A 21,727-nucleotide genomic window follows, 5' to 3' on the forward strand; every position below is an offset into this window, starting at 1 on the left:
GGTCATTAAATATGAGTCAAAACGAATTAAACTGGTCAATATGAGTCGGACCATATTCAACCCGACCAAACCCGACCCGGCCCGTCCATTTGACACCTTTAGCGTTAACGTAGACTTTTTTTTTTATAATTTTTAAATACCTTTTTTCTTTTATGTTTTTCTTTCCTTTTTTTTTTCAAGCCATAGATTTTAGTTCATTATTTTAGCAAGGCAAGCGTTTTTCAATTTTTCGTTTTGTTTTGGCCACTAGGCGTTTTGAATTTCAATTCATGTACATGGGTAGCAAGAGTTGTATTTGATTCACGTGGAGGCAAGTTTTTAATGGGCGGAAACTGAGCGGCAAAAGTTGTCATCCTCTTAATGGGCGCTTTGAAAGGCCATCACATCAACTACGAGAGATTTGTAATGCCTCTGTTATTGAGATGTTCTTGTATGCATGCTTTTTACGACTTGCATTACTAACCCAATGAGTTCGAGTGATGGGGCAGTGAAATTACAATTCGTACTGGACAAGTTCCAACCAAATTGGGCCTGCATTCACGAGAATGTGGGAGTCGGCCCACAATCTGTTCAATGCTGAAAAAGACTTCAATGGAGAAAATAGAATTCATATTTCTTATAATTGCAAGTGTCTCAGAGTGGTAAATCAACAAGTCTTGAACAATATCAGCAAAGTCGTATTCACAAATGACCTCTCGTTGACGTAATTAGAAATGCATACACCGAATTGAAACATAACAAAGTAAAATCCAAACAAATTTGTTAAATAAATAGGACAATCGCATACCATTGTTTGGTTGTGGACGTACCAAAGTAGCGAATTAACATTCGATCTATAGAAAGGGAAAGAATACAACCTGATTAGAACCAAAAGAGACAAACAAATTGAGGTGGTTCGTGGAAGCGTTTCATGACCAGATCGAATGAAGGGCTCACTTCAAGATCATTGTAGCACCACACCGCAATCTCACCTCCTAGCTTCTGGAGCAAACAGGTCACGAGGGAGTAGAACTTGGGGGGGTCAAACCAATGCACGGCTTGAACCACCATAATCAAATCCACTGAATTTTCACCTCCAATTAAGGTCATGATATCGTAGTTGGAAATGGGTGTTAGGGCGTGGACATAGTGGATGCTAAAATGTGGCATCGCACATTTTAGCTGGGTGGCGCTTGCATCATTAGCGATCACCTGCTAGTAATGCTGAGCAACCTACTTTACAAGGAAATGCAGGGCATATGAACAGAGCTATACGCGACGAACAATCTGGTATTGGTGAGAGAAATTGAGATTGGTGAAAGATGTATCATCATAAAGCAAAGAGAAGGGAAGAGAAACACATTTGTAAAGGAAAACAAAGGGGAAAAGAAGCTTAGAAGGCACCGAGCACTAAGCAAAATATGATATGCAATGTTTGGCTGTCGAAATATTTGCAGTCGACAATACATAAGCTCTCCATCGATTTCACAACACGGAGAAATTGAACTTCAATTAGCTCTGCGCAAGGAAACACCTCGCTTCTCTCAGTTTACTCAAAACTTGATGCAATAGATGGTCTCCCGAGGAGTTCACACCCAAACATAAACACCAATTTCCAATGAGAAAACCCTAAATTTTAACGAATGAGAAGTGCTACCCAGGTCTCGGACATGCATGTAATCTCCTCGCAGAGTTAAGCTTCGATCCAAGTCGTTCGCACTAGTGCTCTCCTCCGACACGACACTGTCGATCCTCCATTTCCAATCGAGTGAAGCAAACAACTTTAGCTCTGTGCTGGTGTTGACTCGAAGAACCTAGCCTTTTTTTTTGGCCATTTCATTTTAACCCAGTTGCCCGTGGAGTGGCATGTGCAATTGGGTCAAATCAGAAAAATTGGACGAAAATGCCCTGCCCACGTTACCGAAAACGGCACACGAGCTGCCGGTGAGTTAGGAGTGAATTGCTCGCCTACTTCACAGGCTTCTTTGAGACGAACACCTTTTGTGAGAACTTTTTCAAGAGAGCGAAAAAAAAAAAAAAAACCCCACCTTCGCGAGACTTTCTGGAATTTTCCTCCAGACTTTTGCCGACTCTATTATTCTCTCTCTCTTCTTCTCTTCATTTTTATGTCCTGCGGAAGGAGATGACAAGATTGCCTGAGGTCTATCGGGCCTAAATCTTATTTAGGAAAAGCCTTTTTGTTACAGAAATAGAAAGCAAATGTAACAGAACAGGCAGCAGTGATCTATGAATAGAAAGGAGGCGCACCTTTTCCAATAGAGGATCCCATGTTTCTGTTTCCCAGTCGGGAAAAATTGTTAAAATGTCAGAGTTCGACGCTTGTATTGATCTATTCAGAATCTTCTCTCTGTAAGACTTCCAAGTGATGATTTCTGAAACATTTGGATACGAGTCTGGTGAAATAGGGTCAGTGAACTTCCCACATTCGCAGATCAGTATGCTGCACGTATTTGGTATTTTTGAGCTTGATGCATCAATAATCCTTCCCATTGATTCGCACTCCTCAATTACCAACTGATCCAAAAACTCTAACTCGTCAATGCCCTCGACTACCTGCAGGCTATTGCACCATTGAATCCTTAAACACTTCAAATTCTTCAAGTTTGACAAACCGCCCAACCTGTTTAATGAAAAGCAATCTCGAACAGCAAATTCTTTCAATGATTCCAATGTTGAAACAAAATGAATCTCCTGTAGCCTTGGGCACTCTGACAGCTCGAGTTTTTGAAGCATCTTTAGGGAACTTGAGACAAGGGACACTCTCCTCCAACCATCAGTTAACTCAGGAACTTGTGGCTCATTGCACCCTGTCTCGTCGGACAGACAAACCAACCTCTCCAAAGATCCGCATTCATTAACAGATAAGCTCTCCAACGACATTGACACACCGAGATATCGAATTTCGACTAGCTCAGTGCAAGATGACACCTTGGCTTCTCTCAGTTTTCTCAAGCTTGATGTAATGGACAACCTTTTGAAGAGTTTACAACTTGTGATGGTCAACATTTCCAACTGAGGAAGCCCATCGAGTTCTACTTGTTTCATTCGAGTGTCAAAGAGACTTAGAACTCTCAAATTTGATGGAAGTTGTCCCTGCGTTTGCAAGTCTAGTCCATGGAGAGTAAGTTCTTCCATCAGAGAAAGGGAACTCCACTCTGTAGACATTGCATGCACATTTAAAAGGCACAAGTGCTGCTTCCTCAGTTTAGATAGCCTCCCAATCCACTGCAAGTCGCAAGGTTGAATTATATTTGATATGCAACAACCTTCAGACGCATCGGATAGGAGCAGTTCAACTAAATGAGTGAGGTTTGAGAGGTCAGGGACAGTCTGCAACGAATCGGATCTAAGCTTTAGAGTGGTCAAACTTCCGGGGAGCTTAGGCAACTCTTGGATCTCATCACAATTATATAGGTTCAGCTCTGTCAGCGACTCTAATTGCGAAACTGAGTCGGGGAGTTCCCTCAAGTTGCTACATTCCAAAAGAGAGAGGTGCTGAAGGTTCTTTAGTTCGCCAATTTGTTCGGGCAATTTTTCAAGTGCCGCACAATACGAAATACTAAAGTGAGTCAGCCACCTCAGTTCCCCAATAGAGCAGGCAATTTCCATCAAAGATGAACATCTAGAAATAGTCAACTTCTCTAAAACTGTGTATTTGGAAAAGGTTGGTGTCTTATGTATCCATCGACATCCTCGAAGAGTGAGAACCTTCACTTTCCGTGCCCCCTACAAAAGCCAATAAAACATCAGGACAAAGTATTAGATGTCTGTACAAGAAATAATTACGGATTTACGCTCCCAACTTGTATCGTTTGTCATTTGATCCTCTCTCTAAATGAGAAACTTAGACTGTGAATTCATTAGATTTTGTCCTTCTTTGAATGAGAAAATTAGACTAAGGGGAATTTTAACATACCTTGGTTAGCCTCCTCACCGCATCGTCTGTCCACTCCTCACCAAAAATATTAATCACAACCGCATTTTCAAGATGCAAATTGGTTGCCATAAACTGTGGATCACTTTTGCGGTTTACATCATAATAACGCAAAGTGATCCATTTCAATTCGGAAAGACAGCCCGTAAAGTCACCGTGGCAGGTTATATTATGCATCCATAGCAGCCGAAGATGTGGGAACCGTTTAATTTGCTCAGCAATGACAGTCATTCGAGGTTGATTCCATGACACTAAATCGAGTGCTTGAACGCTTTTGTTGATCTGCCAATGACATTAAGGAAGCAAAAGCAGGAATTTGTCAATATCCCACAATTTTATTTCGTCGAAGAGAAAAATTGATACAGAAGAGTAGCTCCCTATTCAGAAACATCATTCCTCAATTAAGAACAGGGCAATCAATTTTCAATTTAAAGTTGGCCTTACTTTACCTCTGTTGATCTCAATTCGTGAATGATGTTGTCTTCAGCCCGTAACCTGCTACGCTCTTGATCAACAATTGCTTTTCCAAGATCTTTCAACTGATCATGCATCCAAAATCTTTTATCGTCCAAAACCTTTATCGGACACCTGTTAATAAGAACATCAATGGCATCCTCTGGGCCAAACCCACAATCTTTCCACATGTATATTGGATCAGTCTTATTCTCACCGATGAAAAAACATGCAACATCGAGAAATATTTGTTGTTGAGCAGGCTCTAAGGCATCATAGCTAATCCTTAGCTTTCCCAAGACATCCTTATGAGGGGTTTTTAATAGCTTCTCTAGCCTCTCTTCCCATACTATTTTCTTTTTCTGACCGAAAAATGATGAGCCTATTGCTTCAAGAGCTAAAGGTAGTCCACCTGCAGTAGACACGATGTCTTTTGAAAGAGTGTAGTAATCAGCTAGAGGAGAGTCGTCGTCAAAGGCATGCCTACTAAAAAGTTGAAGTGCATGTTCGTCACTCAACCCCTCCAGTTCATAATGCTTGACTCTATACTTAAATCCCCTGATATTCAGAACCTCATTGTTCCTAGTGGTAACAAGTATCCTTGTACCAGGATACAAAGAATTCGTTCCGATTAGTTTTCGGATTTGGTTGCCATCATCGACATCATCCAAAACAATTAGTACCTCCTTGTTGTAAATTGTTTCTTCAATCGCTTTGATCCCATCATCACTATTAACAATGCTACGAGCCACTCTAGAATTAGAGATATCCGATAATAATTGTTCTTGCAGGTGGACCAAGCCCTTGGTTTTTGCGGTTTCCCTCACATCATCAAGAAAGCTGCAGTTTCTTCCAAAGTGAGGACATAAGTGGTTGAAGATTTTTTTGGCAAGTGTTGTCTTACCGATGCCGCCCATCCCGTAAATTCCAATAAGCCGGACATCACTAGAGTCCATGTCTAATAAATTGTTTATGGCTGCTATTCGATCCTCCATTCCAACTAAAACTTCAGTCACTTTTCTTTGTCTTGTCTTGAGCCTATCCACAACCACGTTAACAACGGTCTTGCTTAGATCTCCATCGCTGCCACAAAGTTGAACAGTTTTGATTGAGAAAGAGCAACGAATTCATTTACTTGCCAATTGACAACCATTAAATAAGTGGAAAAGTTAAAATCATGGACGAATATGTCGTTATATTGTGAGATCGACGATTCTTGCTCAAAAACAATTCAAAAGAACAGAAGAGGAGTATATAAATAAGTGATTCTGATTCAAACATCTAACAAGTCTTTTTCGCATCTTTTTTGTAGATTAATTTCATAAACAAATAAAAACGTAGATTACTACTAAGTTAAGATTCCTAATGTATGCCAGAGAACTTGATTATGAAAGAATTATATACTAATTGTGAGTAAATCTAACAAGAGATCGAGTTAGTGTAAAAAAGATGAAGCAAAGCCACATTTTTATAAAATGAAAATTAGGAAAAAGGAGACAGATGATAACAGTTCTATTAGGTAAAAAATATTTGGATATCTCATGATATAAAGAATAATTAAAAAAAGAAATTGAGACGTTTTATTTCAATTTAGGGCAATTAGAAGTGAAATTTTGTCAAATCTACCCACTGATTGTAAAAAGCAACACATTTGCAGTTAGATCATTACCCTGTATAATTCTGGAGGTCCAACCCGCTGGTGCCACCAACTCTTCTGAGAGCCTCCCGCCATGTATCTACATCCTGAGAGGTGAACTTCTTCTTTTGGTCCTCCATCATTTGCTCCAAATTTAGAATGTCATTACTGTACAATGAGGTTCTTAACTTCACATCATCAGGTTTCACATTATAAAAGATGGGTAATATCACCTTTTTATTCCACCCTTCTATAGATTTAGAAGTGTTCTCCACCATCTTCGCAAGCTCGCGGAGGCACCAGTGACTCGAAGCGTAGTTTGGGGAGAAAATGGGTATGTAAAGCCTAGAGTCATCGATCGCTCGCAGAAGGTTACTTCCAATTCTTTCGCTTGGTCGAAGCTCTTCGTTATCAATGAAAACGTGAATCCCAGCATCAACCAAGGCATTGTAGAGGGTGTCGGTGAATCCACGGCGAGTATCGGTCCCTCTAAAACTCAAGAACACTTGATACTCACCTCCTAATAGACTGCTAGTGCCTGTTCCTGTCTCCGATATCGCCATAGGAGCTTACTTCGCACTTAGCAGGATCAACCCCCCCCCTCTCTCTCTCTCTCTCTAATAGGTAATGTTGAAGTATGTTTAGCGAATCTCGAATACAAGCCGGTGGCTTTAATATTAGAAGTCACGACCAAGACTTTTAGAACTTTACAGAGGACCGTTGAAAAATGATTAATTTTACGAAAGTAGAAATTATGGGCCAAGTACCAACCGATTCGGGAAAGCAAAATTGACTTTGCTGACCAATAGATTCACGGAGTTTTGGAATATTCGGATCTAATCTGGAGTCCATATGACCAGTTCAAGCCTTATTAGGAAACTTGTCTAACGTTGACTTTCCCATCATGAACAGGACCTGCTAATGGCGACGTCAAGGACTATTATCGGAAAATTATAGCACCACATATTTGAATTTGACCCGGTGCCATAAAAAACGCGTATAGGCCACTTCCTAGCAGGTACAATCAATAAAGTCGGCCGAGACCAATTCGAAAAATCGAGTCCAAGAACACATGGAAGGTGTACCTTTTCACACGCCCAATTTCTTTCGAGTTTCTTTTTCGTGCTTGTCATATGGGTCTGGCTATGTAGACAACATCTATTTCAATAGGCTACTTCGCATTTAAATGGTAAAATTGATTGACCAAACTAATAATTTACACAATACAATGTCGCCATTTGATTTGGTTAAAAAAAAAAAAGGATCTGTTTGATTTTTGATCCGTTTTTCTTCAAAAAGTACTCTTGAACCAAACCAAATCAAGCCGCAATAAACTGTTAGGTTCGATTTGGTTTGACAGATTTTACCATTTTTTACTCACTCCGAATATATAAAGCAACCCTTTTCTCTTTAACTCTTTTTTTCCCCCTCTTTTCCCTGATTTCCATATTAAGGGCGCGCATGATAACACTTATGGAAGTGAATTTCTGCTTCAAAAGTGCTTCTGAAGGAGAAATCCATTTGATAATGCAACTTCTGAACGAGAAATTCGTTTGATAGAAATTTTTACTTCTGAAAGAAATTTCTACTTCTGAAGTGAATTTTCACTTCTGAAATATTTTTTCTCCAATTTCAAAAGTTTAAAAAAATTTACTTCTCAACTCAAGAAGTACTTCTCGCCTCACCCACTTTTTATTACGCCCTCACATCTTTTCATTACGGCTCTCTTGACCAATCACGGCTCCACCGTCGTCGCCCACCCCCGTCAAACACCGACCTCCACCGACCGCCACCGCCGACCACCATTACCTAACGCCCACTGCCGCCCCCTGTCGCCGACCACCACCGCCAACCACCAACCCTCGCCACCGACCACCTCCAATAGCCGCAGGCCCCCATAGACCCCCGCTCGCCGCCCACACCCAATCACCATCACCCACTATCACCCCTCGACCTCCGTCGCCCACCATCACCCCCGACCTCCATCGACCACCGCCCACCGCCACCCTCGCCGACCCTCGCTAACCACCAATCACCACCTCCGACCTTCGCCGACTACCAACCACCACCCGCCGCCGACCACCTCTGCCGACGACCACCTCCCGCCATCACCGCTCGCCGTTGACCACCTCGAGCCGCCGCCAACCATTGCCGCCCCCCGCCGCCAACATTTGTTGGCCGTCGGAGTAAAATGATTTTTTTTTATTTTTAACAAGTAAATAATATTTTTAATAATAAAAGTTAATTTTTAAAGAAACTTAAAAAATTAAAAACGAAGAAGAAATTTTTGGCCCTCGACAATAATTTTGTCGTAAAAAATTTTGTGTTAACAGTATTCCAGAAGTAAAAATTTTTAATCATTTAACAAATGAATTTCTCTGATCAAAATTCAACTTCTGAAGCAGGAGTAAAAAAATCAACTTTTGCTTCTAAGTAAAAGTGGAAAAATTAACTTCTAGCCTAAAGTTGATTTCTGAAAGCGAAGTGTTACCATGCGCACCCCAATAGTTTTGCCTCCTTGTTGGGTTTTATGGGTGGGTAGTTGTTGACACCTAAATTTTGATTTTTAGAAAATCATTCATATAAGCATAAAATGAGAGTTATTCATAATTCTCACAAAAAATAAATTTTCATGCATTGCATATTTAATTTTCGTCGGTCAAGTGTACGTCATGTCGCCTAGGGCCAAAGATGAGTCAATTGAGCATGATTCCAACGGACGATCGAGTTAAAATCGACTCGAAAGACACTAGAGAGGGTGTAGAATTTTTTACTATAATTTTTGGACTCAAAACAGCCCGTTTGAGCTCTTAAAATTGAAAAAAAGGCCTTAATTAATTACCCATTTTATTAGTTAAGGTCCAAGTGAGTCTGGAATCACAAAACGAGCCCATAAAACATTGAAAAGTAGCCCATTTCGTCCTCCTCATTCATTTGGCCGAAAATTGTAAGAGTCTAAGTCCAATAGGATTCTCCAAGATCAGAATTTTCAATCTAACGATCGATATCTAATTGGAGTTTTTGATCTAACGGTCTAAACCCTAAAACTCAAAGCCCTAGTTTTCTCTATAAATACATCTTTATGCCCAAGGTTTTTTTTTTAGCAACACAATTCACACGTTTAGGAAATTGAGAGTATTCACGTGAGACTTGAGGGGAAAAGGAAAAAGGTTCTCGGCAAAAAGCTCCTTCGGCGGAAGAATCACAATTTCCGCTCGTTCAAAGCCACCGGTCATCCGTCCGTCGAGTAGCTGTTTAAGTGAATTTGGCCGCTGTTTGAGGGTACTCTTGAAGTGTTACTCACGCAAAGCTCGTGCTGCTGTCCATGGGTACTTCAACATACTGTTAGTTGCTCAAACAGCTGCTGTCCAGAGGTATTCTCAGTCCAAAACAGCCCTGTTTTGGACGTCTTTTGCTGACTAATTAGTGCAGTTTTTTGGCTTGTTGTTTGGAGCTGTCAACCACACCTTCTCGTGCAAAACACTCACTGTTCAGGGCTGATTAATTGCGAATCTAACTCCTGTTTATCATCAAACTCCCTATCCATGAGTTGATCTTTGTTTCGGAGACGCACAATTCGACGAATCAGGTAACGATGGTTCTAATTTTGAATACTATCATGTCATTGTTATCAATGTTGTCTGCTCAGCTTGGTGTCAGGTTTTGATGCTAAAAAAATATTTTTTTGCTGAGAAATTTAGCTTTGTCCGATTCCCCATTAGAAACCAAGCATGTTTAAACTTTCTTCATGTTTCCTTTGTGATTTTTGAGATAAACATGCATATTTGTTGGTGGTCACGTGAATTTTCGGGGGTCTTGGATTGATGCTCAAGTTATCATGAATTTGCTCATTTGAAGTTGCTTTGGCAAAATTGACTAGATAATTCTATACTTGGGCAAGATAATCGGTGAGACGTCATGCATATTTTTTTCGAAATTTGTGAGTGAGTTGCCTATCCGGGAGTGATCTCGATCAAATATAATATGTTCCAGATTAAATTGGAATTGATCCAAATCTTTTGAAATTTCCATGAGATAATCCTGTTCATAAAAAAACTAGATAGAGATTTGTGAGATAAGGCAACATAATGTTTTAAAAGAAATATCTGATATTGTCTCATGATTTTCGGAATTGCGCATATTTTGAGCAAGAATTTCTTTAAGATTTGCATATATCTTGAGCATATTTTCGGATTCTTTAGAAAAAATATTCGGCGTATCTTGTGGATAATCTTTGAATGGTTGGATCTGAATTTTTTTCGAAGATCTGAATATTTTGGATAAGATCGCATCCCGATTGGAAATTTCAAACATATCTTTAAAAATCTAGGAAATTATCTAAAAAATTCCTCCCAAATCTCAAGAGATAATCTTTCCTATTTTAAAAGATATGAAATCCTTTGTGGATAGGAGCTTATCTCCTTGAAAATTTTGGAATCCCTTAAGGATTTTCGAAAATTCAATAAATATTTGCACATCTTTAAACAAAACTGCCTATAATGTATGCTCCCTGGTGCCTAGTCCCATCGGAAAATTAAATCACACCCCACGTCCATGATCTTATGGGATGGGATGGTGATTTAAATATAGAAATTCGTATTCTGCCCTTTGGCGAGAAGGGACGTTGTATTTCTATATATTTATCCGCATACTGGCTCTAATCTTCGAGGATGTAGCGGATAAAATCTCGCTCTAGCCCGGATCTTCGGGAATGAGAAGATTTATCGGAAAATCAGATTTAAAGGTATATTATGGGCATTTTTGTTTAATTTTGTTCAAATTCATCTGTTTCAACTCAAAAATCCGAAAATAAAAAGAAGGGAAATAAAAACAAAACATTCAATTCACTTCATCAATCAAGAAAAGGCATTTTCATGAAATCTGGTACCGAAAGGGTGTTAATTAAAAATTAACATAATCAAGTCCCCGAACCCTAAATCTCTGGTTAGCAGAAAATAAAGTATTCTCCCGTACTTTATTTAGGTATCTAATCTACCTACCAAAAAAGATTAGTGGCGGCTCCTACAAAAAAAAAAAATCAAACCTAAGTTGCGAATTGGTAGGGCTTGGGAGAGTCCGTATTAGGTTAGTTAATTCATCTAATTAACCTAATAATCCATTAATCTAAATTAATTTTTTTGGTCGTGATGACTTGGCGACTCCACTGGGGACTTAATTTTAATTCTTTTTGAAAATTAAAAGGTGAACCGAACTTCTCATGAATTTTTGAAAATTAACATTAATTTTCGGAGTTTTTAAGTCACTCGTAATTTTCAGAAAATTAAAATTTTTGTGGACTTAAGCCGTTAGTTTTCATGATCTATGCCTTGATTGATTAAACGTGAATTTTCTCTTGATTCTTGAATTCACGGATTGTGTTTGTCCTTAACTTCCCTTAGGTGTTAAATGTTTTTGCGGGTTATGTAAACGTAATTTTCTAACCTTTGTTTTGCAGGGTCATTAGTTTAATTATTTTTGCAAATTCCATAATTGAGTGGATTAAACTTGATATGCATGATTCATGACATTGCATTGGACCTAAAATGCTAGATGGACCTAGGATGGTGTCTGGGTAAGAATTTGCCCGGCCTCCGGATGGAGGAATGGACGACCTTACCTTCGACCCCGATTATGTTAAGATTCCCCGTTCAGGCCTGAATCTGTGGGCACGAGGGGTTTTTCTTAACATTCCCTAAGCTTAAAAGGGCGAAAACACGGCTTACATCTTTAAGTCGGGCTCGCTTTTGAAAGCTGTAAAAATATTGCTAATAAAGCATGCATACGTCATTCTGCTTGTCTTTGAACTCACCTTAGCATGTCTTTTTCCTATCCATCTTTTGAGTCGGTCCATGGCAAATTAGGTTTATCTTTTTATTCATTTGAGTCGTGTCTTGTTTTCCTAGGCCTCATGTTATGAGTTTTTATCGGATTTTGAGTTTCATTATATTGTCATTCGACTTTTCAACACTGTTTTAGTCTGACCTGTAAGAGTTGTTCTAATTTTTACACCTGGTTCTGAATTGATTTAGTCTCAGAGTCTCAAATGAATGATGTTCAAAGGATTCTGATCTATCACCTTGGAAAATTTTGTGGCGATCCGTTTCATTTCCTATTTAATATCGAATTAATGGTCGGGATGGAGCAGGCTGGAATTTCACACTCTTTCAGACTCCATAACCATTTCGAAATTTACCCTCAATGAACGGCTCCCTCTGTTAGACCACCAAACATGAAAGTTGTAGGTTGATGTCTTGACTAATATCCTACAAAATTTCGGAATTAAATTCTCATTTTAAGGGACCCCTTCGTTCTTTTAACAGCAGGTGGACAAAACAGTTTTCTGAACGTAATTTTTCGCAAAGATGCATTAAACCGATTTGATCCACTCAGATATAGCTCAATCGTCCAACATGAAAGTTGTTTCTCAGCCTCTTGGTTATAACATGATAAATTTTCACACCTTTTTGACCATTATATGATTTTTCACGAATTTGTTTCCAAAACCCGACGAGGCTGGAATCTTCAGGTCAGGGTTACGGGTCAAGTGCTCATGTGTCTAGTATAGCCATGGATCAACTCGACGTCTCTCATGCATTATACTCATCATATGACCCTTCCTTGCAGGTAATTTACTACGGATACCCCACGTGCACCAATTGTTACTCGATCCAGAGCAAGAAAGATGGCTGATGATGCTGAAATCGCGGCTCGTGTCGAAGCGCAAATAAAAATGCAGATCAAAGAAGAGATGAAGGATATGAAAGACCAGATGGCTATGTTGACTCGGATGATGACTAATTTCATGATGACTCAAAGACAAACCCCAGTGGCATCCATGATTCAACCCCCAGCAATTGTCGATCCTCAAGCAAGCGTACAAAGTGATGGAGCATTGAATGGCATGCCACCTCTTGAAGATGTTTTACTTGGAGCTCAAGGTGACAATCCACCTCTTGCAGATGTTCCTCCATCTGGCATTCAAGGTGTTACTCAGCCTCCCGGAAATGTCGTTTTACCCGCACCTCGGATTGCCACACCAACCGTACCCGGTGTTGCAACCGGCATGTTAAATGATGAGAGTGCCAAACTTTTGGCAAAATTCGATCAACGATTGTGTGAAATAGAAGGAACGCATCATGTTTCCCCAATCGACCTGTCTATGTATGCGAAGGTTCAAGTCCGAGACAAATTCAAGTTGCCGGAATTTGAAAAGTATGACGGCACGTCTAACCCGATAGAACATGTCCAGATGTACCGGGCTCGGATGACTAAGTATGTCACCAATGATCTTCTTATGGTCCAAACTTTCCAGGCAAGTCCGAAAGGGCCAGCCATGAGATGGTACATCAACCATCATATCAACCGCATTGAGACTTGAGAAAAAACGGCTGCAGCGTTCATCAAACATTTCGGATTTAACCTAGACATCACTATCTCTAGGGAAGATGCGGAACAAGTCGAGATGAAGAAAGGAGAGACCGTCAAATAGTACGCGACTAGGTGGAGGAATTTGGCAGCCCGGCTTATGCCGGAGCCGTCGGAACGGGAGTTGATGAAGTTATTTGTGTCTACGCTTCCACAAAACATGCGCTCTCATATACTAGGTGCATCTGCTCGGTCGTTTAGCCAGCTGATCTCGATGGCTGAAGAAGTAGAGAGCGGATTAAAGAAAGGTTGGTATGGCGATTTCGGTTCTTCGGGGAAGCGATTCTTCGGAAAAAAAGACAAGGAAGTGGCCGCCGAGGTGAATGTGACCTATGCCCAAAAGGTTCCCGTTCAAGCCCCTAAAGCAACAATGGCAACCCAACAAACAGTTAACTATGGCCACCGGAACCAACGTCAGCAATTCCGCCCCAAGCGTCAATTTACATCTCTCCTGGGAACTCCTTCGCGGGTCTTGGCTATCTTGCGAAAGAAGAACTTGCTAACTTCGGATCCTCAACGACCCAATTATGCCTCATTCCCTAAATATGATCCGACTAAGAAGTGTGATTATCATTCGGGTGAACCGGGTCATTCAACCGATGATTGTATGGTGCTTAAGAATCGAATTCAAGATTTGCTCGAAACAGGGGCATTTGCATTCCGGTCAGCCGGCCAACCTAATGTGCAGAGTAACCCTTTGCTAAATCATGTGAGCAATTGAAGGATCTTTTGAGGAAGTGGGTGTAGACCCAAATTAGTATCATTTTTATTTTTATGCAATCCCTGCGTGGGTATTTCCCGCATTCTAAGTGTCTAGGTTGCATTTTCATTTCCTAGGTTGATTAGAGTCAAAACTCTTCACCGTTGAGGAATTGTTTGCATTTTGAATTCAATAAGATGTAATTGAATTGATTCATGATCAATAAAATTACAGAAGTTTTCATTATTTTGGAATCTTGTTGAGGCATACCAAACTAACCCAATGACGATAACCAGCAATCGAACAATCTATTATCAATGGTAAGTACTGAGGGTTGGGCTTCTCAAGAATTATTGTCCCGAAGGTTTTCGAAAGCAAAAGGTTTTTCAAGAAAAATCTTCTTAAAATGGCTTACATGATATTTAACCCTGCTTGTTCTATTGATCCATTGGCTACATGTTTGAGAACCAGGTTCGGGGCAAGATACATCTAATGCGAGCTGGGGCACTACGACTTTCAAGGGATCAAGTGTGGAAAAAGTAGCTTGCCAAAGCTCATAATTCAGTCCTCAGGATCGGCCGTGTTTGGGGAGCATATGACCAACTTGATGGTAACTATTGTGACACAAGTCGAAGCATCTCTCGACTCGTTCATGCATTCTTTTCTTGCTCTAGGGCAAAGATAGGAATGAGCCAATCTTCAACGCGAGGAGTAGACTTCCCGACTTGGTTGATCTATTCACATGTTCCGGGGCAACGTAGATTTTCTCGTTCCTAATAATTTTCTCGCATTCCTGCATGGTCATTTTTTTTTTTAGCAAAAGGCATGAGATTTTCATGAAATGTGGCTAATGCTTGAAATTGCCGTGTTCATGTCTTGCATGGTTTACGCGTGATTGTTCTTCATGTTTAATTTACCAACTCTGGTTAGGGAGTATAAACATATATGATGTGTCGAACGTACGGAATGGGACATGACAGAATGATGAAAGGCAATCCATTTCCATATATGTCCTACATTTTAACCCCCGGTGAGTTGAGCGGGAGTTAGGTTCCGCATTCACAAGGCAGAGGGTTTCCTCGCGAAAGGTACGACAGCCGAAATGACAGAGGCATTCATTTCCTCTATCCAAATACTATATGTTGCCCTTTGCTTAACCCCTTCGAACGGTGGTTTCGTTTCAAACCCCATACCAGGAATATCCCCACATTGGGGCAATTTCAGAAATGCAAAGAATGAGTGGAATTTTCTTGCTTTTACTTGCATCAATCTATTGAGTGTATTTGTTGCATGCGAATTCTATGTTAGCTTAAGGGCCTTAGACATGACGAAGAGCATTTCATTTCTACATCATATACATTTATCCCTTGCTTAACCCAATTTGAGCGGCGAATTCGTTTCTTGAAACCCAATTGGTGATCATCCCGAAAGGAAATCATTTTAGACCATCTGACAGACGAGCCAAGTGCCTTGGGGCAAGCTGAAACTTGGAAGATCCGACAACATAATATGCAAAAGATTTAGATGAGACTCTTCTCTTCTCTTAACAAAAGAGCTCAACAAGAAAGGTGGGAGTAGGGAGTAAAAAAAAAAGCAAAGCTAACCATGCAAAAAAAAAAAAAAAAAGGTGAGCAAGAAATTTTTTTTCTAAATTCAAGCATTCAAAAAAAAAAAAAGGAAAAGAAGCAGTCTAAAGAGCGAAAGGGCCCACTCCCATCGGGAATAAGAAAAAGAGCTCTCTCAAAAGAAATCTCCAGAAGGAAGGGAGATCCCACCTGAATTGGTTCATAAAATGTTCCTCAAAGAAAGACAATTTCTGAAGTACATTAATGAAGATTACCGATGGCACTCTTGTTGAAGTATTGAGGATGGATGATCACCAATCTTATCATCATACACTCCTTTGTTCTGAATAGGCCTTTCATTTCCAAGCCTACCTTGAACTTACATTACAACCCTTACCAAAAGTCTCTTCAGATTAGGGCACTAGGGTTAACGTAGGATTTCAAATGCTCATGAATATCGCTCGAAGAAGTGTGGGCAAGATCATTTTTATCTCATTTCGTAGGGTTCTTGGCTTGTAAACCCGGAGTAGATAATGAAGAATTTCATTTCATAAGCTTTGACTTAATTGGAGTCCCCTTTGATTAAACCTTTGACCTAGCCCTCATTACGGTCCTAATCAAGACCTCAAGATCGGCTTCATCATACCAATTGCGAGATCACTTAGATCCTTGTTGAATGTGGTGATGGTAAGATTGAGTGATTTCTCTTAAATCCTGCGATCGGGATAAATATCTTTTCTCGAGAGTGAGAGAAAGCCCTTTCAGACTGAAGTTCCTATTCATATTACATTCGGGGTATTCATGATGTGATAACCTTCCCGAACAAATTTGGTAATGCAAACTTGACAGAATAGTTATGCATAAACCACATTGTGAACAATTATGGCATGTGAGCAAAATGCATATTTTTGTTTTTTAATCATGCTTGACAAGAACTAAAGAAATTGATGATCGATAGAGAGTTGTGCATGATCTTATTGTTGAATTTTGTCATGTATGCTTCACGGTTACCTCTGACACTATGTGACGGGTAACACATTTTTGATGTTCGAATTTCTTTTTCGAGTCTCAAAGTTCATCCAAGGATTATTCAATGAACAAAGCCATGCTAGCAGCTACCCAAAAGATAATCCTTCAAATTCTCGGATAAGTATGTCCTTAACTTACCCGATATTTCCATTCCTATACTTGAATCGGGTATGTTTCTTTATCATTGCTCGACACTTGAATTGAGCATGACAATCCTGACATTTGAATTGGGCATGGTGGCACAATGCTTGGTTGAAGTCCACGAGGGTGATTTCCCAATAGCCAACTTGTTTGTCCCTAGTTGAAGTTCACGAGGTTGACTCCTAGTTTATCGTCTCATGTTGAGATCCACGATGGTGATCTCTTGAGAGATAATTTCATGGTTGAAGTCCATGAGGGTGACTTCCTAATTTATCGTCTCATGTTGAGATCCACGAGGGTGATCTCCTAAGAGACAATTTACTGAATCATGGTGATAGTCCACAAGGGTGACTTCCCACGATAACGTTTACTAACTCACAGTTGAAGTCCACGAGGGTGACTTCCCAAGAGACAACTTACCGACTCATAGTTGAAGTCCACGAGGGCGACTTTCTAAGAGACAATTTACCGACTCATGGTCGAAGTCCACAAGGGTGACTTCCCAAGAGACAACCTACCGACTCACGGTTGATAGTGCACGAGGGCCACTTCCCGAGAGACAAAAATGGTCAGCTTGAACCATAACTCAAGCATATTTCTTCACAACACATATCTTGCGCTGTCTCGCATCAGAAGGAAACTTTTGGTAACAGATGGGCTTAGTACCTTAGTATTCTGGCATCCACTGGAGGTTTGGAAATTAAGGGAATCATCGGCGTATGAGGCATTTGTTAAAACATGTATTTTCATATGCGATTCATGTGCAAGTTTCTCTAACACAGAAAAAAGGGAAATCTTTGACACATGTTATTTACAGCAATGCATTCCATGCATCATTTCACCTGCATCAGAAAATGGGATTCAATCCCACCAAAAATTACTATCACTCGCATTAGCAAAATTTAGGTTGCAATCTTTGGTCTTTGAGCAAAACCTCTACGAGCTTCCACTCAAAGAGGGGCAGCTGTTGACACCTAAATTTTGATTTTTAGAAAATCATTCATATAAGCATAAAATGAGAGTTATTTATAATTCTCACAAAAAATAAATTTTCATGCATTGCATATTTAATTTTCGTCGGTCAAGTGTACGTCATGTCAGCTAGGGCCAAAGATGAGTCAATTGAGCATGATTCCAACGGACGATCGAGTTAAAATCGACTCGAAAGACACTAGAGAGGGTGTAGAATTTTTTACTATAATTTTTGGACTCAAAACAGCCCATTTGAGCTCTTAAAATTGAAAAAAAGGCCTTAATTAATTACCCATTTTATTAGTTACGGTCCAAGTGAGTCTGGAATCACAAAACGAGCCCATAAAACATTGAAAAGTAGCCCATTTCGTCCTCCTCATTCATTTGGCCGAAAATTGTAAGAGTCTAAGTCAAATAGGATTCCCCAAGATCAGAATTTTCAATCTAACAATCGATATCTAATTGGAGTTTTTGATCTAACGGTCTAAACCCTAAAACTCAAAGCCCTAGTTTTCTCTATAAATACATCTTTATGCCCAAGGTTTTTTTTTTAGCAACACAATTCACACGTTTAGGAAATTGAGAGTATTCACGTGAGACTTGAGGGGAAAAGGAAAAAGGTTCTCGGCAAAAAGCTCCTTTGGCGGAAGAATCACAATTTCCGCTCGTTCAAAGCCACCGGTCATCCGTCCGTCGAGTAGCTGTTTAAGTGAATTTGGCCGCTGTTTGAGGGTACTCTTGAAGTGTTACTCACGCAAAGCTCGTGCTGCTGTCCAGGGGTACTTCAACATACTGTTAGTTGCTCAAACAGCTGCTGTCCAGAGGTATTCTCAGTCCAAAACAGCCCTGTTTTGGACATCTTTTGCTGGCTAATTAGTGCAGTTTTTTGGCTTGTTGTTTGGAGCTGTCAACCACACCTTCTCGTGCAAAACACTCACTGTTCAGGGCTGATTAATTGCGAATCCAACTCCTGTTTATCATCAAACTCCCTATCCATGAGTTGATCTTTGTTTCGGAGACGCACAATTCGACGAATCAGGTAACGATGGTTCTAATTTTGAATACTATCATGTCATTGTTATCAATGTTGTCTGCTCAGCTTGGTGTCAGGTTTTGATGCTAAAAAAATATCTTTTTGCTGAGAAATTTAGCTTTGTCCGATTCCCCATTAGAAACCAAGCATGTTTAAACTTTCTTCATGTTTCCTTTGTGATTTTTGAGATAAACATGCATATTTGTTGGTGGTCACGTGAATTTTCGGGGGTCTTGGATTGATGCTCAAGTTATCATGAATTTGCTCATTTGAAGTTGCTTTGGCAAAATTGACTAGATAATTCTATACTTGGGCAAGATAATCGGTGAGACGTCATGCATATTTTTTTTCGAAATTTGTGAGTGAGTTGCCTATCTGGAGTGATCTCGATCAAATATAATATGTTCACAGATTAAATTGGAATTGATCCAAATCTTTTGAAATTTCCATGAGATAATCCTGTTCATAAAAAAACTAGATAGAGATTTGACAGATAAGGCAACATAATGTTTTAAAAGAAATATCTGATATTGTCTCATGATTTTCGGAATTGCGCATATTTTGAGCAAGAATTTCTTTAAGATTTGCATATATCTTGAGCATATTTTCGGATTCTTTAGAAAAAATATTCGGCGTATCTTGTGGATAATCTTTGAATGGTTGGATCTGAATTTTTTTCGAAGATCTGAATATTTTGGATAAGATCGCATCCCGATTGGAAATTTCAAACATATCTTTAAAAATCTAGGAAATTATCTAAAAAATTCCTCCCAAATCTCAAGAGATAATCTTTCCTATTTTAAAAGATATGAAATCCTTTGTGGATAGGAGCTTATCTCCTTGAAAATTTTGGAATCCCTTAAGGATTTTCGAAAATTCAATAAATATTTGCACATCTTTAAACAAAACTGCCTATAATGTATGCTCCCCGGTGCCTAGTCCCATCGGAAAATTAAATCACACCCCACGTCCATGATCTTATGGGATGGGATGGTGATTTAAATATAGAAATTCGTATTCTGCCCTTTGGCGAGAAGGGACGTTGTATTTCTATATATTTATCCGCATACTGGCTCTAATCTTCGAGGATGTAGCGGATAAAATCTCGCTCTAGCCCGGATCTTCGGGAATGAGAAGATTTATCGGAAAATCAGATTTAAAGGTATATTATGGGCATTTTTGTTTAATTTTGTTCAAATTCATCCGTTTCAACTCAAAAATCCGAAAATAAAAAGAAGGGAAATAAAAAAAAAACATTCAATTCACTTCATCAATCAAGAAAAGGCATTTTCATGAAATCTGGTACCGAAAGGGTGTCAATTAAAAATTAACATAATCAAGTCCCCGAACCCTAAATCTCTGGTTAGCAGAAAATAAAGTATTCTCCCGTACTTTATTTAGGTATCTAATCTACCTATCAAAAAAGATTAGTGGCGGCTCCTACAAAAAAAAAAAAATCAAACCTAAGTTGCGAATTGGTAGGGCTTGGGAGAGTCCGTATTAGGTTAGTTAATTCATCTAATTAACCTAATAATCCATTAACCTAAATTAATTTTTTAGGTCGTGACAGTAGTGGGCCGCCCATGTTGGGCTAACCTAGCCCATTATCCACTTGGAAAAACTGCCAAAGGCAGTTATCTTTTTAGAACGTGATATTCTTTTAAGTTATTTTCTACAAGAAACTGATGTTGAACAGTCAGAAAGGAACATTGAAGAAGACTGGCAACGTTCTTCCCTTTCTCTCCGGGACGTGAAATCGTTAGATGAGAACTCTCTCCGGACTGCATCGTAGCACTTAATCTGTGGAAATCAAGATACGCAACGTACTCTTTTACGATTAGTGATTCAAGATGATTCTGGCCATGTTTTTCATGTTTTCCGGGGTATAGTTTTAGGAATCCATTTCCGTCACTCCTCCTTGTTGTGCTTCCCAATCATATCAAAGTATTCCTGCTGCATTTGAATGTACATACCATATGGTCAACGAGCCCTCAAGAAAAGGAAGTAGATAGAAGTTTAAAGGGACCATGAAGTTGTATATTTCCTCGGGCTATATTTAGTAGTCAGGATAAAATTCATGATATGATTTTCTTGTGCTTGGTGCCTACTGAAGACAGAATACAATAGGATATAAGAGGGATATAACCCAAACAATATTATTTTATGAGGAGGTGGGATAAAGGTAGATAGATTTTTTAATACCCATATTATAAAAGTTATTTTTCTCGAATAACACTCAATCTTAAATTAATACAATTAAGATAATAGTTTAATATAGATTATATTTGATTTGTAATATAAAATTTTTCAAAATAACAAAAAAGGAGAGGAAAAAATAATAACAAATAAGCTAATAAAAATGAATTAAACAAGAGTGTCGCGAGAGATTTTAATCATCTCCGTTTGTGCAATTTTTAAGTTCATTTAAACCGGTATGCCATTTATACCAAACAATGCACATAATGCGCTGTGAAAAATATATGGCTTTTAATACGATTCACCATACAGTTGAGTAGGATATGCAACTACCTGAATTTCATATCCTATCCTATCTTGCAACTTCAAAAAAATTCTATCCTATCTTGACTAGAAATCCAGCAATCCACACAACCAAACGTAACATTATTGTATTGTTCACCCACATACAAACTCGTCGAGATCCATCTGGTACATTGGGAAGAAAGACAGGAAAAAAAAAAAACTGCATAACAAAGCTTTTCTAGCTAATTTTAGCTTTACATTAACTCGCTTGACTCCATTCAAGAGCATTTTCAAGTTTAATGTTCTCTGATCAACTTTAAATGATTAGCAAAGGCAACGTACTCCCACGTCAATCTAC

General features: G+C 39.3%; 1 protein-coding gene across 1 annotated transcript in view; it reads right to left on the reverse strand.

The window, feature by feature from the left end:
• The window catches only part of LOC115725971 (disease resistance protein L6-like), a 38,666-nt gene that overhangs the window by 11,985 nt on the left and 4,954 nt on the right, over positions 1 to 21,727 (reverse strand). The window lies entirely within an intron of this gene.

Source organism: Rhodamnia argentea, chromosome 1 (assembly GCF_020921035.1).
Source record: "Rhodamnia argentea isolate NSW1041297 chromosome 1, ASM2092103v1, whole genome shotgun sequence".
In the NCBI taxonomy this organism is placed as follows: Eukaryota; Viridiplantae; Streptophyta; class Magnoliopsida; order Myrtales; family Myrtaceae; genus Rhodamnia; species Rhodamnia argentea.